Here is a 23,106-nt window from a genome sequence, read left to right on the forward strand (position 1 = left end):
TTCGTTCACATCACTGTCAGAATAATAGTCTTCATCATGCAGAAAATATAATATGCATCATGCTATTCCTTTGTCTAAAATCTACACTGGCTCCCTCTTACATTCTGTGTTGTTTAAAATCCTTTGTTTAGCAGGCAGTCTAAAATATTGTGTGATCTCTCTACCCTTGTTGGATTAGCTGATATTACTCACCTATGTTCTTCCTATATTCCAGCCAAATTAAAGTACCCTCTCAGACTCTAACATATCCTGCTTTTTCCTATTTCAATATCTTTGCAGTGCATTGCATAATGCTTTAATATCACCTATCCCCATGTTGCCCGATTGAATAAGTTGGTATCTTGAATATCTGTCTATACTTGGGAGATCAACATAAATTTAATATCCTCCATCAAATCTTCTCAGATTGTCATGGTTAGTAATGACTTGCTTACACGTTTTCACAGCATTTTTGGTATTTCTTTTATGTCTTTATATATTAATGTATGTTATTGTCCTTCTAATATACTTTATAAAGGCAGAAGTCAGCCACATTTTTCCTAAACATCCCCCCCTTAGTATCTATTATAAGACTTAACAAATTATGGATAATTAACATTGTTTGAATGGAATTTAATCCCATGGCCAAATTATACATTCGTAATTTGGAAATTAAAAAAAGGTTTAATGCTAGTAGGTGCCTTAACTTTATCTACATTAGCACAATAGAAAGAGCTTTAACTTTATCTGCATTAACAAAATAGAATGAGCTAAAAGTAAAAGGTTTGTTTTTTGTTTTGTTTTGTTTTTATTCAAACCATCACAGTTCATGGTGATTTTCTAAAGAGTCACAAGAAGTGGTATTTCCATGTATGTGTATATATATGTGCAGAAATATATATAGTTTTATATTATTGGATAAGAGATCCACTCCATTCTCATGGAGTTCATAGTTTAAAAGCAAGAAAGCCACATATACAAATTACCATAGTACACTCCAATAAATCTATTTTTAAATAAATTTGAATGTATACAAGTTCACACATATATATGTATCAAGGTATATTCATCAAACAATATTGATACATGATTATGTGTATATACACATAGTCATACCAAAAGTACTTATTCATTCTCATGAGCAATTCAGCACAAGCTGTGACAAGTAGGTAAGAGTATATACACAGATATGCAATGCTATATATAATTCACTTTTTTAAAATGTTCCATAACACTTTATACTAATTGCTCAAAATTTGTCTAATTGAATATCTTAGTCACTTCCATTTCATCTGCTTAAATGTAGACCCAGTCCAAATTAACTCACAACTATTGAAACATTCTTTAAAACAATAATTGGCTGTCCAAGCTATTGAATAACCTTACTGATGGAAAAGTATTTGTAATTAAAATCATACAGAATTCCATAGGAGAAAAAGTCTTGTCTGTATGTGTGGAAGGCACCATATGGAGTTTATATGGGTGAAATGCCCAATGTTTCTAACCACTTATTTTGTCCAGACCAAAAGTCAGAAAAATAAGATATTTATATATATATATATATATATATATATATATATATATATATATATATATATATAATTTATTTCTCTGTTTCTTGTGATGTTTAACCTAGAGAAGACAAAAATTTGGATGGGGAGGAAATTGTACTTTAGATTCAAATATCTTTAAAGCTATCATTTAGATGAAGTAGTTATATTATATTGTTCCAGAGGACGGATGTAGGACAAGTAAGTAGAAATTACAAAGAGACCAATTTTAGCTAAATATAAAGAAAAGATTCTCAATAAGTAAGAGCTGTTCCTTGATGGAATGGGCTGTGCTATATGGTAGTGATAATTTTCACCTGAAAGATATTTCAACCTTGCAGAGAATCACAAATAACTTGTTTCTCAAATTGTTCCCCTCCTGGTCTCCTTTCCCCTTTTTTACTATACTAATTGGAGAATGCATTACAGTTGCAATAAAAAGGAAGGAGGGTTATTGAGCCACAGCTGAATACATGCATACATACACATATCACACTGATATGTGGTTATGTAATATTATTTGGGTGAAGCTAAATGGCACAGTGGATAGAGTGACAGGCCTGAAGGCAGGAAGGCAAATCTTCCTGTGTTCAACTATGGCTTCAAAAACTTATTTTCTCTGTGACTCTGGACAAGTCACTTAATCCTGTTTGTCTCAGTTTCCTCATCTGTAAAATGAACTGGAGAAAAACAAATAAAACCACTACAGTAACTTTGCCAAAAAATTCCAAATGAAGTCATGAAGAGTTGGATATGACAGAAACAATTGAACAACAACAAAAATATTATTTAAGCTCTGGGCAAAATTATGAAGTAAATCATGTTTATTGCCAGATTTATTTATTTTTCCTTAAATGTTTGTACTTCATCTTCCCCCCAAAGGAAGAAGTATAGTGGATGGAATGATGGACTTGCAATTAGGCAAGATCTGGGTTCAAATGCTGCTTTTACACTTACTAGTTGTATGACCATTGATGTCATATTACTTGCCTAATCCTCACTTTCTTTAGTTGTAAATTATAATACTAATACCCATATCAAAACATTGTTTTGATAATCACATGAACTAATGCATACAAAATGATTTGTAAGTTTTAAATGCTATATAAATACAACTTTTCTTCCTTCCCCCCCACAAACTTTTATATTCCTTAGTCATTAGGAACCTTGTCATTCCTAATTTAATCAAACTTTTGGATAACCCCCAAATACTAGGCAATATTAAAAATTCTCTAACAGTCTTTTTCCATTTCCTTATCACGGAATGGTGGTAACGCTGAATTTTTTAACATTGTCACATTGGAACCCAAGTCCAGTCAGGTCTATGTAAGCTAAAATGGCTTTGAATATGTAAACTTACAATTAGACTAACCACATGTTATTTGAAGACAAGCTAAATACGTTCAGAGAAACTCCTATTCAAGTGGTCCACATAGTAATGACTTGTTTGGTCCAAAGTAACTCTTAAAGATTTTCATCTAAGTTGTAGAGAGGTCACAATCTTCATCACTGAAAAGAATATTCACACCAATGATTCCTAGAAGTATTATTGGCCCTTCTTTCCAAGATCAAATCCAATTATATTGAACATCCAAGGTAGATAGTTAATTCTTTGTTTTCTGTCTGTTACAGTTTGTTCTTCTGGCCTCTTACACTGCTTTCAATTGACTCTTATTGTTATCAGAATTGCCACAATGCCATCACTACTATAGATCCTTCTTTGTTTCCCACCCCCATCCAGCAGAAACCTCTCCTTCCTCTGGAATACACATTGCTTGTATTTCCTATGCACTATCCTATTTTAACCATGCATTTAGATGAGTCAAGCATTTGTTAAGTACCTATGTTCCAAGCACTATGCTAAGTACAGTATAGTAAAATAGACACAAGATATATGTTTCCCCCACTCTACAATAAGCTCCATGAGGGCAGGAAGCGCAGTTTTCATTTTTGAATCTTCCATAACACCTAAAACATCACTGAGCACATTCAAAGCCCCAAATAAGTGATTATGCAAAGAAAGAACAAGGAAGGAAGGAAGGGAGGAAGGAAGGACTGACCAACCAAGAAAGAGAAGAGTTACCCTATAATGCTATTTAGGATGTAGAGGGATTTGCTTTTTTAGAATCACCTTTTTTTTTTTCAATTGAGAAACCTCCAGGATATTGCATCAAAAATATTTCTTGGAATGTTTCCATGCAACTTGGTCTCATGACTCACAAAGAGAGAAAAATGCACTGATCTCTTATGTTAATAGTAAAAATTAATTACCAAAGAAGCTTGAATTAAAAGACATCAACAGAAAACAGAAGAAAATGGAGTGATTATTGGTGGTAGAATCATGCTTGTAAGAAATGGAAATGGATTTTCTAATGGGATCATTGCAATCTTTTCCCAATATGAGATTTAGACTGTATCTCAAGCCCTAAATTCAAAACATAATATTTTCTCTGACAATACAAGAGTCTGTCACAGATAATTATTATAGAAGAAAAGCTTGATGTTTTCAGAAGCCTCTCAATTATTCCAGAATTTAAAAAATAAAGGTTTGAAAACAGCCAGGAGCTGTATTCAGTTATCTAAGCTGCCTAACAAGAGGCAGTGATGCCATCACCTAAGGTAAATGGAGACAATTATTATTTTACTTACAGTTTTTATATTTTCTTTTGATTGGGAAAAGGGGTGTCACAAAGAAGAATTTGCTGTCAACTGAACTGCAAGTTCATTTATTACAGAAGGAACTTTCATAAAAATTAAAGAAACCAGACCTAACATAATTCAAAGTCCACTTTAGGGAATTCCATTTCAATTTCTTTGCACCTGTTACATTTGAGTTGCTTTCCTGTCTTCTCTTGGCACACATGCATTTGCACGCACTGACATGACACATATGCACATACCACACACTGCAATTTTATCTTGCTGCGTTCAAAATATGAAACAGAGAAGCAATAATCCTGAACTGCATGCTTATTAAAATGCTGAACTACACATTCTTCTTTCACCAGTTTAGGAAGTTGAAGTGGGGAAATGAATTAATGCTAATAAAAGAGTAAACATCACCTAATGTTAAAAGGGGGGCTGACTACAGGAGGCAGGCTAATTTCTTTTCATGCATCATTTATAGTGCCCTTTTCAAGAAGTAAAAGTTTCATCTTAAGGCTTAATAAGCAGTTACGGAGGCATTCCTTGAAGAAGGGGGGAGGGGGAAACCCTGCTCTAATGCAGTTTCACTGTTCAGATTACATGAAATTTCACAGATACTGGAAAGGCAGTGATTAAAAACCACTACTAAAACCTGGAGTTTAATGTTTGTTTTTTCATCTCTACACTGGCTTTGCCTCATTTTAATACACATCCATAAGTGAGAGTCTATTTGGATGCACCTACTATTAAAATGTGCCTGCCTGCCCAGTATCCTCCCAACTTCCTCCGGAGCAGAGCCAATATTAACACATTCGCAGATTAAAACATAGAGAAAATACAGCTGTACTCTTAGACTCTTAATCTGTAGCCTGGCTCTATCGCAACATCCCCAGATAAGCAAACAAAAATGTTACAACAGCAATGAGGATAAGGCTTAACGGCATTAGATACAACTTTCAGATAAACAATCAGAGGCTGTGAAACCCCTGCTTTAGGAAGATTCCACAAAATATTATTATGATTATGATTATTATTTACTCTGATTGTACTGGGTTAGCAGCCCCACTGTACCAAAAATCTTAAAGCTACTATAAAGTGCCATTCATATAAGCCTTACCTTGGCTGACTTGCCCTAACTGGTGACAAGGAACTTAATTTACAAGAAGCAAAGGGGGACTTTCTCAGTGCTCACAGCACCGCACAGCTGCTCCCAATCCTCAGAGAGCCACCCGACTCCGGCTCGGGTACCTCCAAACCCCTCGGCTCAGATGCACTGCTTCTGCAGCTCGGGAGCGCGCCTCTGATTGGCTGGCACCGCCTGTCTGCCTGATCCGCTCCTCTCCTCTTCTCTCCTCTCCCTCTCTCTCTCTCCTTTCCTCTCTCTCTCCTTTACTCCCTTTCCCTCCTGCCCCGTTGTTTTTTCCATCTCAAGCACTTTTGGGGTAGAGCGCATTCTACAGCACCAGGGCGCAGGTCCTCCTTAACCCTCTCAGCAAGGTCATGTGGTAGGAAGCATAGTTAATAATAATAATATTAAAAGCAATCCTTGTCTAACAGCGGCGTCTCTGCCAGAAGGACCCTGTAGGACTACAGCTCTTGAAAAATGACAGCCGGGACTCCGTGACAGTTAGTCCATCAATCCCTCGTGGAGGAGGGAAGGCAGGGGTAAGAAGGGGTTTGGCTGTCAGATGGAGTGGGAGTGCGCACACGGAGGGAACGGGGAAAGCAGGCAGAGAGGCAGTGATGTGGCAAGCTGGTAATAAATTTTCATATTTCAGTGCAAAGTCGTCACAGCCTGCTAAACATTCAACTGCTGGCTCATTCATCAGTGATCCATAGTCTGGTGGTGGCACTGAGATTTAGCTTGAATGATGTCCTTTAATGCTGTACTCCAATCTAGCCAGGGCACAGAGGGTTTGCAAGAGATAGATCACTCCCTTCTCTTTCCCTCCCCCCAACCCCCAGCTTTACATCTATAAAGATGTAAAGCAACTGCATAGGCTTTCTAACCCGTGCTGCTTGTGCTGCTGTACCTCCAACACACACAAACACAAACGATCGCCTCACCTCGACATTACCCCGGAATAAATTGTAACTGTATATAATTTCCACAGCCTCAGACAACAGTGTGTTAGTGCTGCTTGACTGTATGCAAAATTGATGCTAAGAGCTGAACTTTCCTTAAAGCTGTCTCTCCAGCTAGAGTCCATACTCAACTGCATCAGGTTTTAAGTCACTTAAGTAAATAGGTGTCTCAGCCTATTGCCCAGGGTAACATAGTCAAAATGCAATCATAGCCCAGGATTTACCTCTGTTAGGAAAACTAGAGAATTACAAACCTCTCCACTTGGTAAAATATTGTGTCATGGTATATAGTGTGGTTAGAACAATCAACTGAAGGTAACCAGGTTAAGAAGCTTGAGCATAGAGAACAAATCTAATTATAAGTATAAAAGAGTTATGGAGGGAGAAAGATGGTAAAGAATGTTCTTTGACTTGTAGCCTGAATAAGTTTCTTCACCACTCTAAATTTCTGTTTATTTTTTCCAGCTATATAATGAAGACTAAAAACACAACAACATTGAACTATTTATCACAGCCCACCCAGAAAACATTCTATCATCTATATCTGTCATCCATCCATCCATCTATCTATCTATCTATCTATCTATCTATCTATCTATCTATCTATCTATCTATCTATCTATCTATCTATCTATCTATCTATCTATACATACATACACACACAGAGAGTATTTGGGGTTTTTTATTATTGTTGTTGTTATTATTGATCCCAAATATTTTAAATTGTGTCCATGTAGTTCTCTGAATCTTTTGAAAAGGCAAACAGTACACTTTGGAGATTTTATTCCTGGAAGGAGAAATTTTAATTTGGGGCCCTAGTAGGAGATCAAATAGAAAATCCAGCAATCAACTCCTGAAGCAATACTCTAAGTGCATAAAAAGTGTTCCCTGAAATTATATAACCTACACACATATACACACATATATATATGCATCCATGTATTTATGTATGAAGGAATGTATATCTTGTGGTAAAAGATTTTTGAAGTACATTGGCCACAGAGTAGAACATATATAGATTAATGATGTGATGTATGTCTGGGTGCCCTCCATGATGCAGCTTCATGCTTATGACGTATACTTTTTGTATAATATCCAGAATTAAATGCTTACCCTTCTTTTTTGTGGTAGAGGCTGAAAGAATCTCTCCTATATTTTTCCCTGATGAGAAGGTTGTAGAAAAACAACGAATGGGGAAATCACACCAAATAAAGGGAAGAGGAAAATAAATTCTGAGCATTGGGGTCATAGAGTTTCATTTAAGAACTCCACCCTTAGACATTCTCTAGAGAAGGCCAACTTAGTTCATTTTGCTGTCTCTAGTGAAAAAGAACCAAAATATCAGTCTGCTTGCTTGCTACTGAAGCATTTGCTAAGGCACCACCAATATACAATCCAGGGAAATACTTGAAAACAAAATGTTTTCTTGTAAGACTTCCCCAGTGGTTCTCCCTGGCTTAACAGTAATAAGCACATCCAGGGGACATTCATACTAGGAGTCAATAGGCACTTGCTATTGAGGGGGATGACATGCAGAGGAAATTGTGAGCCTTGTCAAATAATACTATTTATTTCCAGAAGGACTGTTCAGAGAATTTGTTTATGTGGGACTTTGCTCTGATTAAGGAGTCAATATCCGCCCAAAATATGAGGCATATTGAAGTTATATAGTTGCCAGAAGTTTCCTAACATGAAAAATGCCAGTGCTTTTTCAGCCTTGGAAATGCTAAATGACCAACAATTTTGGCTCTCCTCTTGTGATCTGAGGTTGAAAAGAAGGCCCAAAATAAAGCATTGGAGAATTCCATACTTGGGGAAAATCAGGTTGTGAGAAGGTGCTTTTTATGTCAAAGATTACCTCTTAACTTGGACACTATGTCAGTCAGCAGAATTTATTATTGAAATAATCTCTGAAATTTAAAGAATAGACATTACTAAGGCTGAATTCCTACCTACATTATCCTGAGAGAGTTATAAGAATCATTTTAGAGAGTGACACAAACGCACCCAACCCCGATTTATGTCAGATAGACTATAGAAACAGCAAAGATAAAATTGTAATGCTAACCTCTGATAGTACTTTGAGGCAAGCCTAGGAAATTGTAGCCCTAGGTTTCTTTCCATGTTCAATTTTGTCCTGGAAATTCAAAAGGTAATACACACCTAAAATGTTTAAATAGAGAAACTAAACCTAAAGACAACTTAGCAACTTCCTATCTTACAATACAGCAATTGGGGACAGGAACTATAACCAGACCATGCTTTTTCAATTCTTTGTTATTTAAAGCTTCATCTGCTTAGAAGAGTACCACTAAAATAAATGTGTTGGTTTTGAATTTTAAAAGGCCTTTTCTGCAACTGGCAAAAAGATAAAGGCACAATTATCTTTCTTGTCCATTTTTTATTTAATCTGTTACTAAGGTGTCATTATAGTGCTGATAGCTTAAAAGTCTTTCCCAGTAGTATCAAGCATACTTACAAAAATGATTCTTTAATCTTTTCACAAGGTGGTGATGGCCCTGTTGGAGAGTTGTTAAGGAAGAAGAAGATACAGAGAGTACTTTACAAGTAGTTGTTGAACTGAATTTGTTGAAGACATGATCTCTCTGTGTGAGACAGTGCCATTAAAAATGGATACAAAACCTATCCATTGCCACTCGTACCTAACAAATTTTAAGAGTCATGAGTGGCCATAAGCAGTGTCAGATTAGGTTAGTCTGTAAAGCATTATTGAAAAAACAATTGTCTTTTGTGATGTTTTTAAGTACACAGATATAGTTTATTGGCAAGTGATCCAAATAGAAGTCATCTTAGGACAGTACAGGCCTTGGGGATGAGAACAGGAAGTTATAGATGAGGGCTAGTGATGAGAATGTGTAAATTGTCTCCATTATAGGTAGTAGTAGGTGAAGGCCTATGAATGGAAAGGTTTTCTGCCCAAGGAGTAAATGTATAAAGGAAATAGAAGAGTTCTGAGAAATAGACCTGTGATAAGGGCAGATTATATTCTATTTCATAAATTATTTCTTTATTCCATGTTCATTGTATTTTAAGAATCAGGAAGTTGTTTTATTTTTTATCATAAGACATTATATTTTTCAGACTAGTCAGAAGTCTCTTACTCTGTTTCTTCAGTGGTACTCTACTCTCAGATGAAGGATAAAAATGTAACCAGTTTATTAAGTAATATTAACATGGGAAATCTTCAACAGATTAGGTTTTTTTTTTGTTTTCCTTCTTTTGCACCTTTGAAAGAAAGAGGCAAATCACAAGAAATCCAGCTCCTTTCAAGGTATCTTTAAAAAATAAATTCATAATAATAATTCTATGATATATCCTCAGGTATCTTTCCCATATTAGTCCAACTGCCTATATTTTCTTTTTACATTTACCTGTACATTGCTTTATAATGATGATTATATGTATATATGATAATTGATATGTATATATACATATCAATTGTATATCATATATAGCAGAAGTATTTTTTATTTTGCTGTGTCTTGGATCTTTTTGGCAGTCAAATGAAGTCAAAAGATTGCTTCTCAGAATGGTTTTTTGGTGATAATACATGTATGAAATAAAACACATAGAATTACAAAGAAATCCAATCATGTTACAGGATAGTTATTTGAAATTTTAAATAAAAATTAAGATCATAGACACTAGGTTAATTGATAGTACTAGCCATGAGGCATTGCAGGATATTCAAACACCAAAGAAACATTTATGTCTCCAATATAGAATATTGAGTAGGCAAGAAAGTGCAGCTTGATGAAGTAGTTGGAGATCCAGCATTAAAGTGAGGAAGATCTAGTTTTGGGCCCAGTGTCTGAAATATACTTCCATTGTGATGCTAGATAAGTCACAACTTCTCAGTTCCCCCAAGATAATTCTTTTATGCTATAAATTGCAGAACAGATACCTATGAGTTACGTTGGTAGAAGACATTTCCTCACCATAAATTCTCTCTACCAAGGAAAGCAAGGGTCCTGTAAAAATAAATAAATAATCATAATAAATTGTAATGCTAACCTCTGAAAGTGCTTTGAGGCAAGTCCAGGAAATTATTACCCTTGTAATGATTCTGTGTTCAGTTCTGTTCTAGAAATGCAAGAATTATAGAAAATTTCATTTTCCCCTCATGCTAGTCCCTTTTCTGGATACCTTGAAACAATGTTTCAGTTTACAAATAACATTATAGTATTTCACTTTTAGGATAAATTTTAATGGTAGGTGTTAGCAAAGAAAGGGATTTCTAGTAAGATTAAAGGCAACTCCAGCATCCCATTTCTCAAGTATTATGCTGCTTAAGGTTTTATTATAGTATTTTGTTCTCCAAATTAAACAGACAAAATGTGAGATGGTAATCATTGGACTTATATTTTGTTTGATTTGTGTATTTTTTGAGGATAGTTATTTGTCACACATTCTGCACAAAGTAATTTAAATGTAACTCCTGGTCTTAACCACTGGATTAAACCTATACCACATAGCATAGATAAAACAAACAAAAATTATGAATACCGATTCAATTCAAGATAGTCTTCTAGAATCAGAAAGAGATATAAAGTTTATGAGTGATGTGGTTCCCACCCCCTTGGAGTTAAACTGAACAGAAAATCAAACTACCTACTTATAGATCCTATTCTTGACTAGAGTCACATCTATGACTATTTCTACCTGCTTTTTGCACCTAAATCTCATGAATCATGTGTGACCTCAGAAAATAATTACAATGGTGATGACCTAATTCTTCTCCAGCTTTGTTTTATATTATACATATTTCTCATTCTTCTCTTAACACTCTTTTTTCCATGCCTGTGTTCCAGTGATTTTCTAATAGTAAAATTTGTTGTTTTGGTCTTAATGAATATTTTGTCAGGAGATAAATAAATTACTGTAAATGCTATCTGTAAATTGACATATTATTTTAAGGGACACAGGGAATAAGAGGGGTAAGGAAGTGTTTTGGTGTTTGTTTTTCCTCCTAATCTTAGCTGTATCTCATAGCCCTCTTTTGCAATTCACTAATTAATGCAATGAGTATTTACTGAATGTCTATATTTGGGAAAGATATAAACCTGAATAAATAATGTCCATGCCTTGAAGAAATTTATAAATTAATAACAGAGATAATATACACATACAATTAAAGCAATAAATTAAAATTATCCACAAAAAAGTTCACAGGAGGGAACCATGGGAAATTTGGGAGGAGATGCCTTTTTAGAAAGATGGAAGACTTACTATTGCTTCTACCCCATAGCCAAATATCATGAATATGAAACTGTATTATAAGTAAGTAGAATAGGTAGCCACCTTAATAATTTGAATTAAGAGGTACTAGAAAAAATTATATTTTGTAGACTAGTCTAAGTCTAACATTATCTGAAATTACACTCCAGATATACCACTAAATAACTAATTAGTTCCAAGAAAATGTGACTTCAGGTGAAACAGGTTGTTAGGGGCATTTGATTGCATAACAACATTAGAACAGAAAGTTATGTTCCAGAGAAGTTAATTAATCCTACATCATCACATATTCATGCAAACTAGGTTTTAGTATAAAAGGACATCTATCCTTCTGAAAAATGTTGAACATGATTTTTTTTAAATTAAGGGTTTTCACACAGTAGAGTTATAAAGGGAAGTCATAATGGGTAGGAGTAAGAGATAGGCAAATTAAAAGCTCTTTATGTGAGGAAAAGTTTCTTAATAATTAGAATTGTCCAAAATTGAAAGGGGTTACCTTTAACATTACCTGATATCTTTAAGAGATTACTGATTTGGCACCCCCTAATTTTTCATGAATGTTGTGGTAAAAAATCCCTTTCATGAATAGGTTGGATTAGATAACTTCTGAGCAACCTTCCAACTCTTAGATTCTCAACTAATCTCCAGAATGTCATGATGCACTGCTTTAGGGTGTTGATTCATGCTTGTCAGGATATATATGGTGAATCAGAGGTAGCAGGGCCAAATAGAATACTACATTAGTTGGATTGAGAATCAATGAAAGAATGAACTAAGGGGAAATTGTGGCAATGAGAAATAAAGGTATAGATATGAGAAATATTGAGAAAGAAGAATCAATTATATTTTGTAACTGGTTGGTCATGACAAGTAAGAGAGAAGAATCACTCTAAAGATTATGTTTATAAGTAGTGAATTGAAAAAGAGAAACTAGTTTGGTGAAAAGAAATTATGATGAAATAATTTTGGATATGCTGAGTTTGATCTATTGACAGGAAATCAAGGTGGAAATTTGCAGGTAGCAGTTGTAAATGTGGTAGTGAAGATTTGAAGAAAGGTTTGATTAGAGATAGAAATTTGGGAGTGATTTATGCAGAAGCTATAACTGATTACCTCATGGGATGTGAATGCATAAAGAAGTGAAAATAGGCAGTGACTAAACTTTGGGACCTCGGGAGACAATCAAATTTAGGAGCCATTAAAGAAGATAGATGAATTATTAGGAAATTGATTGTTTATTTGTTTGTTTTTAGGGGATGTTAAAGGGGATAGATGAATTATAGGTGATATTCTAGGGCATAATAAGTCTACATACTTATTTAGAGACACTGTTTAGTTGTGAAAAACATGGAAGAATGATGTCACATTGTGTTTCTTTTCTTCTGAATTGATCCGTTTTAACTATTTAACAAGTCGATTAACTATTTAATAAACACCTAGTATATGTTAGGCACTGTGCCTTTGTCCTACAATGAGAAATGATGGGATAGTAAATTATATCCTTTGTCTCCAAGAGAAATAACAATTGTAATCTTGAAATAATTTAAATGATTCAATATCTTTGTGATTGCTCATGATCCTTGGAATATCAGATACTTAGATACATTCACATTTATGTTTCTTTTCGTTACTGAGAAAACTCAACTGCATCTTCAATTGGGTATGCCAGATTCGATGTATTGTCATTCTTGCATCTGCCCATGAGTATTTTAAAAATTGGGGATCATTGAGCAGGAGGAATTTTGAAAACAGAAGATACCCAAAATTGTCCATGTAACATTTTGGAAGACCAAGGGGTCTGCACTTGAGGTTTCATCAGTGTGGGGAATATCTTGTAAAGAAACTCACTCTCTACAAAGGCATATTGGTGGCTGTTCTACAAAATAAAAATTTTTTAAAATGAACAGAAATAAATAAAAATGTAAACTTTATTACTCTTATTCTTATTTTGTACAAGGGGTACAAGTTCTTTAGCTCTCTGTGATAATGTTAGGTGTCATATGTTAAAGCTTAGCTATATTGCTACAGTGAAAGAAAAGGCTTGAACATGGCATATAGCCATTTTTTAACTCAGAAAAACCTTAGAGTACTACTCATAGTTGTAAAGAATATATAACAAGCTAAAAAGAGAATAGAGTATCTATTATTAATCAAATAATGCATCCAAAGTGAATTTAATATTGCCCGTGTTAACATGGGACAGCAGAGAGAAAGGTTAAAAGAGAAAGATATTTCATTTATTTACAGCTCAGGGTACCTTATATTATTATTATTTCCTTTTTTAATTGTGAGTCAATTATGTGTACTATACTAGAATTATTTATTTTCAAGACTCTTCCACTAAATGGATACAAACCCTTTGAGCAATCCTAGGAAACAAGAACTACACACAAGACATATAATAGCAGCAAGAGTTCTGACTTTCAATAACTTCTACTCAGCATCTGTATCCAGTTGTGACATTATTGACAGACCAGATAGGGTTACACCTTTACCTGACCAACACAGAAATATAAGCACATCTGTACCCCATCAAAAAGCCAATTGCTCTTCTTATATACCAAAAATTTCCTCAAGTTGCCACCATTTGTTCAATACTTTTGGAAGTTTTACACACATTACTCATAACTAGATGTCCAATCTATCACTACTAACAAGTAACTACTGAAACTGAATGGATGATTGATCATATCCTCCCTCCTTAAAATTTTCCATTGTCCTTCAAATTATTGTCCTTGCAATCCTCTGAGGTCTATTCTCTCACTCTAGGTGGTCTGATTTATGTGTCCACTATTTTCTAGGAATTTTCACACTTTTGTTTTAATTTATTATTGACAGTTTATTAGATCTTTAAATTACAAATATTTAAGATGCTGCTCAGTGAAATTTTGAATCCATCCACCAAAAATTCCCAGTAACCATTAGAATAAGTATATTCTGTCTCAATACTTTGTTTGGTTCGACATATAGAGAGACCTATCTTGGAATCCAGCCTCTAATACTTACTATTTGACTATATTTGACTATAGGTCAGTATGACTCAGTTTCATGATCTGTAAAATAGGGACATTTATATTTATATTACATGTTTCATAAGATTGTTCTAAGGATTAAATGAGATGATATGAACAAACTGCTTTGGACATATTAAAATGGTATATAAATGCAGGGATGTAGGTAATTTGATTCATGAGACTGGGTCTTGAAGCATTGAAAACTCTACCATTAATCAATATATCTAGGATGTATCTACTACTCCCTCTTTTTCCAATGTCCTCTCCTCCCCAGCAAATCACAGTTGAATTATAGACTGCTATTAGGAATAGTTAGCAACATGTTTCATTTGTTGATACCTTATAATACTGCAGGTTTTATTTAAATTTTATTTTTCCTCAGTGAAAACTAGCAAAATCTTCAGATAGAACTACAAGAAAGAATATAAGCTCCACTAGTGTTTGTTCAGCTAAGATAGAAACTGTGCCTGTTTCTGAGTCAAAGGAGAAAAAAGAAATCAGAGTCTTCAGATGAAGTGGGATCTATCTGTCAGTCACAACCCCAAGAGTATATGAGATAGGGACCATCTTCAGCCCAATCTGTGCCATCACTCTATTCACCATTTATGTGCAGTTTCACTATAATCTCTACATCTCTGCTGGTTTTCAGGCAATAGTCTGTCTTAATTCATGTCTCTTACTGTTTGGTTGATTCCATATATCAGCAATTTCTTCCCAGGTCACTTCCCAAGTCCCTAAACTGATCATATCCTTTTACCCAATCATCCTATTACTATCCATATATCCAAAGAAAGAAAATTAAAAAACAAAACAAAACAGAAAGACCAAAACATATATAGAAGAACCGTAGGGGGTAAAATATTGAAACAAAGTATGTTCTCATCATACTACTAACAGTATAACATTAATATAATAGAATATTACTGACCATTAATGAACAACAAATATGAGGAATACACTCAAACATAGAACAGCTTGTATGACTAGATGGAGTGTGTTGAGTAGAATCAGAACAATATGCACGACTGCAATAACATCATCAAAAAGGCACTGAACTCTGAGTCATGGTGATGACTGATCTTAGTCCCCAAGGATAGCTAAGGAAATGTACTTTCCTCTTTTGGGTAGAGAGAAGGGATAGACTACAAGTGAATAATATTATGTACAGATATAAACACTGTGGGTTTTTCTTTTTGGAATTTGTTTTTTTTTCCTTTGCTTAAATGCTTTTATTCATTAGAAAGGAGGGTTCACTTTGGGCAAAGGGGAACATATTAAAAATGGACTGTGATATGAAAGCAAAAATAAAAGATATCAATAAAACTTATTTTTTAAAAATTACAGTCAATTACATTCTATTCTTGAAAGCCTAAAGATACAAAATGACTAGACAGGAAACTTGGAAATAGGCTAGTTTTATTTGAGAAAAGGTAGCATGAAGTTCCTGAATTAATGTTCAGGGACTACCAGTCACATTGATTAGCATAGGCCCACATGCTCATAGGCCTGCGGGCCTGACAGGAAGGAAGGAAGAATTTTAATAAAATTGAAGATTTACTTTGTAGCATTGTATGATGACCATGCCTACCAGAGGACTCATGGCCTATCAGTATGATAGTAGTAAATGGGGAAAAGATACAAGTAATGTTTCAAAGGGAACTGATGAAACATTCAGAAAGAAGGGTATTACTTTAGAAGCAGCATGCATAGAAGGAAGAAGTCATCACATAAAATAGTTTTAGGAAATACTTTCAAAATGTGATATCACTGGCTTTCAATTGCTAGTTTCAATAAGTATGCTGAAATGGATAATGCCATGATATGAAGCAAAGGCCAGGAGCAGCCTGTCTGGTCGGGTGGGTGAAACTACTGCCCATCTCAACCTTAGGTGGACACAGCCTAGAACTCTGAAAATCATGGCAAATTATTAGTCAGGAAGTTGGTACAAACAAAAGTTCTATTATGTTGGTACAGCAAGCAGGTAAAAAGAAAAAAAAAACAATATGGCAAAATAGACAAATAGAACTTCATCTCCATAGATACAAGAGACTTAACAAGTGTGAGAGGGAGGGAGTTTTGTTGGGAGAAGTACATGTTGAAAGCTGAAGTTCAACATGTACTTAAAAATGGGCTTGCTGGAGAACAGGCAATCAGTGTGATATGTGGGACAGGATATTTCTAATCAAATCTAGATGTGGTAGAGAATTTTTTGCAGTCACTTATTGATACCATGCACCAGTGAGGCTCAGAGAGAAGGGGTTTCCTTAATGGGACCAGAAATTAAGTAAGACGTTGAGCTAGCTATGTGAGACAGAACAAGAGGAATGACTCGGGTCATTGCTGTTGGTCGGGAGATTTATTAAATCAGAAAGAGAGCATTAAGGTTAAAATTGGTCAGAACAGTGGAAAAATACAAAATAGTCTGCCTGTGCCTATATGCTTTATGGGCCTTAGAATCACGGCCTAAGTGATGCCATAATGGAGTCCCATCATTATAACTATAAAATCAAACAATATCAAAATTATAATTATTATTATTAACAAAATGTTTTACTAATAATCGCCTACTATATCAAACCTTATAATGTTATCTCTAAAGTTTCAACATTTATTTTCACAATAACCCTTTAAAGTTTTGAAATGGAAACTCGGGCTCAAGAAGGATTTAGTGACTTTCCCATTAATAGCCCACACAGTTATTAAGGGTCCCTGGTTGCAGGGTGGTGCTGCTGCTGCTGCTGGTGGTGGTGGATTTAAATCCTTATAACTTCTGACTTACTTCTAGCAGTATTCATTGTGCCATACTGCCTTGGATACTTTTATTTCCACTCTGCTTTATGTGATACTCTATCTCATAATTGCTCATAAAAATAATATTCAATATATTTGTATTGTGCCCAGTAAGCACAGTTCTTTGAACCGGAATCATCAACTTTCAATTAAGATGACAAACTACCATTATAAATGATTATAGCATAACAAATCCAACTTTCAGAGAACTGTGCTAAAGTGTTCAAAATAGTGTCTGAAATGCTTTGTGGGGCTAGCTGGCAAAGACTCTGATGCCTTTCTCCTTTCCCTATTCAATGATATCAATTGAAGAAAAACTTAAAACCTGAAACCAATTCAAGATGTAAAAGTTGTCTTTCTAGCATAGAATATAGAGGAAAATGTTGGTATGATAAAGATAAGCCTACAGACTGACCCAAAACATTTTAAAATCTCTCAGACATAATCCATTAGACAATGGCAGTGTGAAAATAAGAATTCTAAACTGTAGTAATGCCTTTAGATTTCCAATGATATGTGTTCATTTGCTCCACTGAAACAAGTGTGAAACATGATAAAACTGTAAAAGCCATAGCAAGTTCTACTCTACATTTTTATCAAACCAGTAATAATAGCAATATCCACATAGTGCTTTAAAAGATTTTCAAGCACTTTACATATTTTCAATCATTTAGTCCTTATATCCTTGCAACGTAAATGTTGTAATCCTCTGTAACAGGTCAGAAAACTGAGGTTGAAAGTCATTATATAGCCTACACAAGGTAAGACAGCTAGTAAGTATCTGAAATAGGATTTGATCTAAGGGCTTTCATACTCTAGGTTGAGCACTCAAATGACTTTGTCATCTGCTTGCCCAAAGCATAACTTGGATATTTAAAGAGACTTCTACTATTCAGAAAATGTGAATAGATTTTCTTTACTAATATTGCTTCTTTCATTTCTAGGCCCATTCTGTTAAGCATTGAAAATGTCTTATCAAGTAAGACTCGACTACTTATTCAGCTGATCATGGCCCAATAGCTGTATCACACAGCTGAAAGAACCTATCATTAGCGAGGGAAAAATTCCCTGCCTGTCCTTATTCATATAAGTAGGAAAAATAATCATGATCATAGGTACCAGGCTCACAGCTGGAAAGGATCTTAGAAGACATATAATATGATCTCATTTTTTAGGTGAAGAAGCTGAGGCCCAAGGGAGTTATATGATTTGCTCAAGCTTATACAGGCAATAAGTGGCAAAGTGCATATTCAAACCCTGATCTTCTAGTTTCAAAGGCAATAAATACTCTTTCCACTTTACAAAACTGCACTGTCTTAGGATGAAAGGATGACAACTAGAAGGGAACTCAGAGGCTTTCTAGTCCAACACCCTTATTTTGCCGATGAAGAAATTGAGGCTGAGGCTGTGTACCTATTTTTTTTTCCACTAGCAATGTTTATTTTTTTCATTCAGACACTAAATATAATTCAAGTAATAGACGTTTTCTTTAAAAAACTCAAATCTGGGAACCTACCTGTACATTCAGAAATGGTGAGGCTGGTTTGTATTGTGTCCTTGGAAGAAAACTGAACCAAGCAAGAAAAGATTCCAGGAATAGTATGATGATTACGTTTGGTCCTAGGTAAAAGTGTGAAATGGGCAAAGTTAGTCTTCATAACCCTTTATCTCCTGATTGTGAAAAAAATCAAACAACAATCTTTTAGTGTTCTTCTCCACCCTATTTCTGTCCCCCACCCAGCATACTCAGAAAAATTGTACTACTTGATGTCTTCTCTAACAGAAAGTTGGTCTCATAAGCCACCCATACCTTAGAATATATCAATTTACACCAACATCAAATCTTAAGGGGATAAGAGTTTCAGGAATTGAACACAATGAATTTCAATTATAGTCATACTCCACATTAATTTTCCCAACCAATGACATTTTGTCATAATATTGCTAATATATCACAAAACCCTACTCTAACAGCAATCTGGACACCTACCCAAGAGCTCTTGTGCTCAGATTGGATTTTCTTTCTCTTCCTTTGAGATGTTAAATATTTGTAATGTTAATAACAGTTATAGTAATAACAGTGTATGAGGATTTCATTTGTAAGATTCAGTCCCTTTTTTATAGCTTCCATATTCAAACCCCACAGCTATCAAACAGAATGCAAGGAAAGGTACACTGGGGGAAAAAGAAAACAAAATAAAAACAAAAACAAATAAAACCACTTGAGATTGTTGCTTTAACTTTTAGTACATCTTTAAGTCCAAAGTCACTGTCTCTTTAGTATTTCCACGAGGGTTGCTTAGAGATATTCAATGTCTGACCCCTTAGAGTCTAGATTAAATGAATTTATTTTCCCCTTACTACGGATTTCACTGAAGCTCAGAATCGCTTCTCTGCTCTATTTCTCTCAGATAATTGATTTTGCCTTAACAATTGTGGACAACAGATTTGTACTATATTTGTGTCTTTCTAGCACAAATCTCAGTTTCCTCTGAAGTGTCAGGTTTATTAGTGTATTCAAGCATTCTAACCAACTTATCTGAGCCTGTTTTACACTCTTGGATCTTCAGAATGATCAATTTTAAGTTTACCAGATAATATCTTAATCACTAAGGAACGTTTTTTTCATGATTGTTAGAATGACAACCAGGAATTTTATTATTTTAAGACACTTCTTATATGGAAATGGGCTTTATTGATATAGATCTGCAGTGCATTTGTAAATTGGTAGCTACCCGTTTTAGAGAGTTGCCTAGTTCCCCAAGAAGTTGTGACTATCCCAGGGTCATACTGACTGTATGCATCAAAGGTAGGACTTGAGCCAAGGTCATCTCACTACATGGAGCTGCCTCTACACAGTTACATAGGCTTCCATTCCTAACATTGTTGCGATGGAGTGCCTGTCTTCAGTTTAGCTTTATTTTACCCGAAGTAAAATTTCTGTTGAGTTAAAAAGAAACATTAGATGGGCTATTTCTAGGTTGGGATATCAGACACAGTGGTAACCTAGGAGAATTTTTTAAAATTTTTATTCAATAAATAATTACAATGTGGCTGCCATTTGAAAGGCACAATACTAAGTGATCCCCAGGGACACAATGATTAAAAAGGAATAAAATCTTATACTCAAGAATTTTACATTCCAAAACTTGTAAGGACATATAAACAATAAGGAAACATGAAGGGAAAGTGTTACAAGCAATTTAAGAAATAGTACGGAATATGTGGCTACATGGCAGTGGTGGTAAACTTACATATAAATCTTGGAAAAAACGATGATTTTAGGGGCAGCTAGGTAGCACAGTGGATAAAGCACCGACCCTGGATTCGGGAAGACGTGAGTTCATATCTGGCCTCAGACACTTGACACTTACTATTTGTGTGACCCTGGGCAAGTCACTTAACCCCCATTGCCCCAGGGGAGGGGGGGGATGGATTTTAATAAGGTAGGGGTAGAAGTAGAGAGGACATACATTTCTAGCATGAGAGATGGCCTGAGTGTTTTCATAGAAGGAGGAGGAAAGGGCAAATCTGTGTAAGAGGGAATAGGTAAATCCAGTTGAAACACAGATTATATAAAGAAGAATAAAATTCAATAAGGCTGACAAGATAGAATGGACCTAAATTGTGGAGGTCCTTAAATGTAAGGCTATCAAACTTGTGTTTTAAATTATTGGAAATGGGCAGCCATTTTATCAGGAATGTCATATTAATATCTGTGCATTTGGGGAGCTCTATGAAGTATGGAATTAGGAAGCAATGACAATGGTCCAAGTGAGAGGTAATGGTGGACTGAACAAGGGTAATAGCACTAAAAGTAGAAGGGATGGCTGTAAGAAATATTGCCAAGACAGAAACATTAGGACTTTGTACCTGATTTGAAGTTGAGAGGGAAAAAAAAAAAGGATTTATCAGAAAAGACTGAGATTTAGGGCCTGAGTGAGAAATGTTATCAACAGCAAAGTGTTATAGATGCAGAAACAGAGGCCTACAATTCACACCACAGAAATGAAAATTTATTCCATTCATTCATTAAAAAAACTTACTCTAATTGTGAATAAATAATCGATGCCCAGTGATATATTTGGGAAAACATAACTTGAAACTTTCAAAGTCTTATGTGCATTCTCTTTTCTCTTACTATATCTCTATATCTGGTATAGGAAATATGTACATCAGATGAAGAATCATGGAATTTGGGAAATGCCTTTTATTTGCCTATCTTTTTAAACATATGTAACAAGAAAATCATTGATTTGTAAAAAACATGTATACTTACTTTTATAATAGACATAAATATTGCATTGAGATTATGAGAACAGGGTTCTTTCTCTTTCTCTTTCTCTCTCTTTTTTTTTTTTTACAAAAAAATCCATTTTAGCTAAACAAAGGTATATACTTCAATTGGCACTATTCTCTTTAGGGTCACATGTATACATGAGTGAGAAACATAGTAACTTTGCCTTTAAAAGCCCCATAAAACTAGAGTATGACAGGCAATTTGTTCACTGAAGGTACATGTCAATTATAGTTCATAGGCCTCAATCAGTGGCATAATGATCTATTAATGTATAATGTGTCCACACACGACACATTTTTCTTTTAGGAGGTGTTAAGAGCTTAGTAAAAATCCAGGATTTTTGAAAAAGTAAGAAAATGGGAAAAGGGAAGGGAAGAGGAAGGGAATAAGCATTTACATAATGCCTACTTTGTGTCACAAACTGAGCTAAGTGCTTTAAAATTTTTATCTTATTTAATCCTCAAAACAACTCAATGAATTGCTTGCTGTTATTATCCCCATTGTATAGTTGAAGAAAATGAGACAATAAGGGTCGTACAGCTAGCTAGTAAGTATCTGAGTTCAAATTTGATCTTGGGTCTTCTTGACCCCAGGCCCATCATTCTATGCACTGAAACACCAAGCAAAATGGTACTTTTATTTCTTATTGAATTTAATTTTCCTCTATGGTTTGACAAAAGAAACATGGGTCCCTCCTAGCTTCAGGAAGACTATGACTCTGCCCAAACCACTTAACTTTATTGCCTAACCCAAACAGAGAATCATAGTTCATTTATTCCAGAGATAAGAAGCAAAGTCAATGGTTGTGTGCAATGATGGACACTTTATTCCCTCTTGTAGAAGGAACCTCTTCACATTTCCTCCAATTCGCTTCTGAAATAGAATAACAAAGTTCCTTTACAATAATTCATTTAGGTTTGCTCTGTCTGTCTGGAAGGATAAGGTAAATAAAAGCATGACCACAGATTCTGTAAAGGGTAACCTGGGAATTGGAAATTTAACCGATCAACCAACAAGAATTACTAAGAACTTACTATATGATAGACACTGTTCAAAGGACTGAAAGGGAGATGGTCCCTCTCTTCAAGGATTCACCTTGTGCGGGGATACATATAGGCATTTACAGAATATGTACAAAAAAATAAGGGAATTTGGGGAGACGACACTAGCAGTAATTCCTTTAATTTTTGTAAGTATAACTCTCAGAATACTGATTTGCAAAAAACAATATTGGAGGGGGCAGCTAGGTTGTAGCTAGGTGGTGCAGTGGATAAAGCACTGGCCTTGGATTCAAGAGGATCTGAGTTAAAATCTGGCCTCAGACACTTCACACCAGCTGCGGTAGAGGAATAGACTACCTTCCTCAACTTAACCCTCATTGCCCCACCAAAAAAATAAGGAAACACCAAAAAACAAAAACAAAAACCCAAACCAAAAAACAATATTGGAACCTTACCATTTAACTGTCCTTAAAGTCACTTCA

At 34.9% G+C, this 23,106-nt stretch overlaps 1 protein-coding gene across 3 annotated transcripts in view; it reads right to left on the reverse strand.

Annotated features, from left to right (window-relative positions):
- CDH18 (cadherin 18) overlaps positions 1–23,106 on the reverse strand; it is a 1,453,365-nt gene that overhangs the window by 677,954 nt on the left and 752,305 nt on the right. For 2 of the 3 annotated variants that reach the window (XM_043968707.1, XM_043968713.1), the window contains one exon: positions 18,840–18,943. The gene's annotated coding sequence lies outside the window, so the exon portion shown is untranslated. Of the gene's footprint in view, positions 1–5,292; positions 5,895–18,839; positions 18,944–23,106 lie in introns of those variants that run through there. The other variant, XM_043968700.1, reaches the window with a different exon arrangement.

Source organism: Dromiciops gliroides, chromosome 1 (assembly GCF_019393635.1).
Source record: "Dromiciops gliroides isolate mDroGli1 chromosome 1, mDroGli1.pri, whole genome shotgun sequence".
NCBI lineage: Eukaryota > Metazoa > Chordata > Mammalia > Microbiotheria > Microbiotheriidae > Dromiciops > Dromiciops gliroides.